This window comes from Bufo gargarizans, chromosome 3 (assembly GCF_014858855.1).
Source record: "Bufo gargarizans isolate SCDJY-AF-19 chromosome 3, ASM1485885v1, whole genome shotgun sequence".
Lineage (NCBI taxonomy): Eukaryota > Metazoa > Chordata > Amphibia > Anura > Bufonidae > Bufo > Bufo gargarizans.
The window spans coordinates 170,389,727-170,395,904 of record NC_058082.1 but is presented as its reverse complement, the minus strand read 5'-3'; positions in this window follow the sequence as shown (position 1 = coordinate 170,395,904).

Sequence of the window (6,178 nt, the reverse complement as noted above, 5' to 3'; positions counted from 1 at the left end):
CAGCACCATTAGGTACTATTACCTATCTGAAAAGGGCATGTAAGGGAAGAAATTACACACAGGAGGATATGAAGCTGATAGTGGATGGCATAATTGGGTTGCACTCAGGGTGGGATTGGGTTAAAATACCCAGCATTAGCCTCATTCAGACAACCCCCAATGCTACTACATACAGCCTGAACACCGAACAGGGCAGGAACAAGATGTGGGAAGAACTCACGGAACACATGAAAGAGGTTTTCAAACAGAGGTCCTCCCTCCCCATAGCTGTAGCATGCAAACAAAAGAGCAATGAGTCAGTTCATAGACTGCTGGAAACACGAAGCAGGTCTCACAGTGACTAACCAAGATAGTTTGGTTATCTCAACTTTTGTAAACAACCTATTGCCTAGTTTGATGCTTACCGTGAAACAGAACGTATCCTCCTTGACTTCTGATGACGTTGCAGATTTGGAAAAGCATTTATATGAGAAAGAGGCAGCAGGCTGTTTTGAGGTAAGGAAATTTATAACTACTCATGGGTATGCCGGCAACAGAAACCAGAGAGGACGGGGGAACAGGAACAGAGGCTATCAAGGTCAAGGTAACAGAGGTCCACCCCAGTCTCAGCAGAAACCTTACAGCCCAAATCAAACCCCTGAGCAACAGCAGCCACCATCTGCCACTGTATGTTTTAAATGTGGTAAAGAGGGACACTGGGCGAGGCAATGCCCGTTGCCCAGACGACAGCTCTACTCAAACCCTGGCACTCAGCCCCAGGTAAGGGATAGCCAAAACCCAAGGTTTCCCATTAACTGGAACCAACAGGGTCAACACTGATGCTGCCCAGAGGACGGTACCCCCACTTTCACACAGGTCACAAAACATTGGAAAGATTCACCTGTAATTCTCTTAACAGTAGCAGGGAGAAAGGTAAGTTTCATGGTAGATAGCGGAGCCACATCCAGTGTCCTGTGTAGGGATTTTTACAAAGGTCCTTTAAGAAAGTCCCATCCTTCCATGGGAATCAATGGGGTTCTTACAAAAATATACAAAACTGACACACTGACACTTAAAACCATAGACGGAGATTACATCACTGACCACACTTTCAGCATCATCCCTGACTTCATCATCCCTGACTGTCCAGTAAACCTCTTAAGTAGAGATTTGTTCTGCAAGTTGAAACTCAAGGTTTTTGCATCTCAGGGAGGACTGGATGTGCGATCAGATCTCATACCCATTGCCAAACCCTCATCATCATCATTTTTTCCTACACTCTTAGAGTCACAAGAATTGGCGGACATTGACCCTCACCTGTGGTCATCCGGAGACTATGACACAGGATTCATTGACTGTACTCCATATAGAGCCACACTCAGAGCAGATTCAACCACGGTGTACCAAAAACAATACCCACTATCGAAAGGGAAAATCGAAGGTTTAAGACCCATGATACAGGAATTCATACGGACCGGAGTCCTAGAGGACACTGTCTCACCATACAGTACACCCATCAATCCGGTGACGAAGGCCGATGGTACGGTAAGATTTGTACAAGACTTAAGGGCAATTAATATTCTCATCATCCCTATTGCGCCCATTGTACCTGATGTGACACAACTGCTCTCCTTTGAGGTTCGTCAACTCACCTGGTGCAGGATGCCCCAGGGATATGCTGATTCACCTGTAGTGTACAGCATTGTCCTCCAAGCCAGTTTAAAACCATGGCACCCCCTCCCCAGAGTTCTGTACTCTTGCAATACGTGGATGATTTGTTATTGTGCAGTGTGTGAGAGGAGGCCAATTTAACAGATGGTTTATCTTTGTTAAAATGGTTGTCTGAATGTGGACACAAGGTGTCACGCAAGAAAATGCAATGGTGTAAAAAGCAAGTTGAATACTTAGGATTTGTTCTCACAAAGGGAGAAAGGAGAATCAGCACAGAAAGAGTCCAGTCTGTTGCGGGCCTGGTCACCCCGCACACCAAGAAAGATATGTTATCTTTCCTTGGTATGATAAAATACTGCAGACAATAGATTCCTGATTGCTCCTACTATGACAATGTAATGAAACAAGCCACTCTTGCAGACATGCCAGATCTCATCAGGTGGCCTGAGGAAATGTTTAATGCATTTGATTATTTGAAATGTTCTTTAATGACAAGTCCGGGTTTAGGCCTCCCTGACTACAAACTTACATTCCACGTATATGCTCGAAAAAAATTTAAAACCATTGCGGGTGTGCTGACACAATATCACGGAGGCAAGTTATGTCCTTGTGCCTTTTTCTCAAAGGTGGTTCCAGCATCCGTCCAAGGAATGCCGGCCTGCCTGAGATCTCTTGCAGCCTGTGCTATGATGGTTGAGTTTGCAACACCACTCACAATGGGACATGAGACTATCCTGTACACCACACATGATGTATTAGGCCTTCTCAAAGGCATACACACACAGCACATGTCTGCACAAAGACTATCTGGATATGAGATTATACTCCTCAGCAATCCCTCCCTCCAAATCAAATACCATTCGACTGGTAAGACTTCGAATTTATTATCGATTGTGTGTTGGCAATACACATTAATTCTTTTCAGTGGGACGCCACTGAGAATTCAATGTAGAAGGACGCCGCTGTAACGAACTTTGGCCAAGCACATTAATACAAACTAATTAGTGGAAAATAAATTTCTGTTTATTCAAACTGTTTATTCAAATTTGTCGAAAAATTTAATTCGAACTTGTGTCGAAAAAATGTACTTCACAACTTTTTTCTAAAAAGCATTGTCTTGATATAGTCAAATTTGGATCGCTGATTCGAATCAATGGACTTACACCCTTGAATGCTGCTAGTTATTGGGAATATCTTTGCGAATAATCCAACTAGCTATATTTATTGTTTTTATTATTATATTTTTATGGTGTATGATTTTACTATGAGTGTTACGTAGTGGATTTTATTGATTGAAATTGTTTGGATTTTAATATATAGTGGTATATACTGCCAATAGTCTTAGCTGAGATGAGGATGACACCATTTGACATACTTATAGGGAGACCTTTTCCCACACCATGGGCAAAGAACCCTCTGGTAGTACAGGAAGGGGACCTCGACCTCATTAGCAGAAGAATATGTAACCAGATTGATTAAAACCGTAAGTGAAATTGAGGAAAAAGTTGTTTGTAAGTCTCCTTGTCTTCCACAGGAACCAACTCACCCATTCCAAGTGGGAGATATCGTGCTGATATAGAAATTAAAGAAAGGAAAATTTGCAGGAGACTTCACCTACAGACCGCTGACTACAGTGGTAGCCGTGACCCGCACAGCTGTACTTACAGAAGAAGCACTTACCTGGGTCCACGCCACCAGAGTAAAACTGGTAAAGGAGGCACCCCATAAGGAGGTAATAACAGGGGACAGACAGTCCTGACCTAGAAAAAGGACAAAGTGAGGTACTAACGGGAGCAGACAGCTCTGACCTCCACCAGGATGCACTCCCTCAATTCTGGAAGATGGCACAGACAATCCACTTGGACTGTGGGATTACTGACGATCCGAGTGACTCTGCCGGAGGATAGCAAAGCTGAAGTTGCTATAACTCAGAAAGGTGGAATCACTACCTTCTGGTACAATTCCTCCAGTACTCACGTTGCAACTTACTCCTCTGTTTATGCAGCATAATGAAGTGCAGTCCTTCCATGAGATGCGGCAACTGCTATAAGAATGGACAGGCTTATATCTGTATTACTGACCCTTAGTGGGGTAATAGATGCGCATACTGGGGGTCAGTAGGATGGAATACAGAAGAAGATTGGGGGTATTAACCACAGAATGCCCTTAATCGAAAGGATAAGAATGGTAAATCCTTGATTAGTAGAATGACAATTATCAACGGAGAGGACTGTCACATAGATGTTAGCCTATATCCTACAGGGTGGGCATGCCATAAGATGGTGTCTGAGATGAAAATAATTATAAACATAGAAAACCCCAACAAAGGTGATGAAGGAGATTACATGCTGGGATGGTACTTTCGCAACATGGGGGGGGGCAGAGATTTCAATGGTCACCAAACACTTTGAAATAAGAGATATGTGCCAATCCTCAGAATGGACATACCCTCATAAACAAACATACCCTCTAAAAACCCATATACAGTCCCTAGCAAACATAATGGCTATTTCTGACCCTACCTATGAGGATACCCTGGCAGCAGAAACTGGGTGCCAACCTATGGTTAGAATGGATAAAGTACAGTGCAGCTTCAGTAAATAAAAGTAATTGTTATATATGTGGGACCGCTAAGCCTCACCTAGGTACTGTGCCCTTAATATTGCCCTCTAGTGTTGAGGAATGTTTTTTGCAATTATTCTCAAATTCATCTAGTAACCAGTCTGCATGTGAAGAATGGAAGCAAAAATACCCACTCCTCTTAAAAACTCCCCACCCTTATGCAGATATACATATCTATCCTGGTAACTATACTTGCCACAGAGGGGGAGATCAAGGAAGATCCCTGGGTAATTTCACTGAAGGATACTGTGAGACTTACAGTGAAACAGATACCTCCCTCACACAGAATCAAGATTGCAGATGTATATTGGATCTGTGGGGATGGAAAGATAAAATCTAAACTAGAGGGTTCCTGGAAAGGTGAATGTGCTCTTGCTGAAGCTATAATGAATATACACATATTTAGTGAACAAGAGACCCCTAGTGTAGGAAGAGTGACAAGGACCAAAAGATCCCTGATGAATTCAAGGCCAGAGGTCAGGTGGCAGCAGGATTTGAATCCATAATTCCCCACATACAATCAACAAAAATGTAGACTGGATCAACTATATTTACTATAATCAACAAAGGTTTGTAAACTACACCAGGGATGCGTTACAGGGTGTAGCAGAACAGTTACAGGCAGATTCCATTATGACTTTTTAAAACCGCATGGTATTCAATATGATACTTGCAGAAAGAGGTGGTGTCTGTAAGGTATTGACGGACCCCTCATCCTGCTGCACGTTCATACCCAACAACACCGGCCCTAATGGTAAGGTCACACTGGCAATAAAGAAACTCGAGGATTTATCGAGCTCAAAAGGAATCATTATCCTGATAATTATTATAGTAATAGCAATAGTTGCAACATGTATCATACCATGTGTACGGAAACTGATAATGAAAGGAGTATCAAATATGTCATTTTATGAGACTCTGCTGCCTAATCCTGAAGACAACTCACATGAAGGATATAGAAAATATCTTGCGGTATAAAGGGAAAAGTGCAAGGGTAAGAACTAGTGATGAGCGGCAGGGGCAATATTCGAATTCGCGATATTTCGCGAATATTTGGGCGAATATTCGCCATATATTCGAGAATTCGCAAATTCATGATCTCCAGGCATTATTTTCTTGATTGCGAAAATTCGCATAAAATTCGCATACAAATTTTCGCATAAAAATTCGCATGGGCTGGTATTTTCACAAAAATCGAATATTCGCAATTACGAATATATTTTGCGAATTTCGAAATATTCGCGAATTCTCGAAGTGCCGATATTCGCGATTAAAATTTGCAAATCGAATATTCGTGATCAACACTAGTAAGAACCATATTATCTAAGAAATTTGGTTCTAAAAGGGTATTGAAGAGAAATGTGACTCCATCTTGTCTTCTCTAAATATGTAAAGAATTGTTATTTGTAACAATTCTGTTTCACCTTCCCCCGCTGTGAGTTAGGTTTTCTTATCTGTCCCAGGACAGATTTTGAGAATATCCCAGAACTAGAACAAACGGTCTTGCCTTATTCAGGGTCATTCGGCACAACTGCGTACATTCTTATATGTGACTGATTAAAATCTATTATTTCTGCTTACTGCACGTACACATACCATATAATGACGTTTCGGTATACACATACCATATAATGACGTTTCGACGTCTCAGTATGTATATGAGCACCAATGTTTATCTTTTATGATTGGTTTAACGCTGTTATGCAAACTTTTCTACTGCCTATATAAGGCCAAGCAATAGCATAATAAAGTTAGAGTATTTCTCAGTGATACCTGTGTGTGTCATGTTATTGCTAGCTGAGAAATTTCTCTCCTGACATCAGTGACATCAAACCAAGTCCTTTCACTGATGTGTTCTCTGACCTTCCTGAACACACTTCCAATCTGAGTGTTTACTATTAATAAC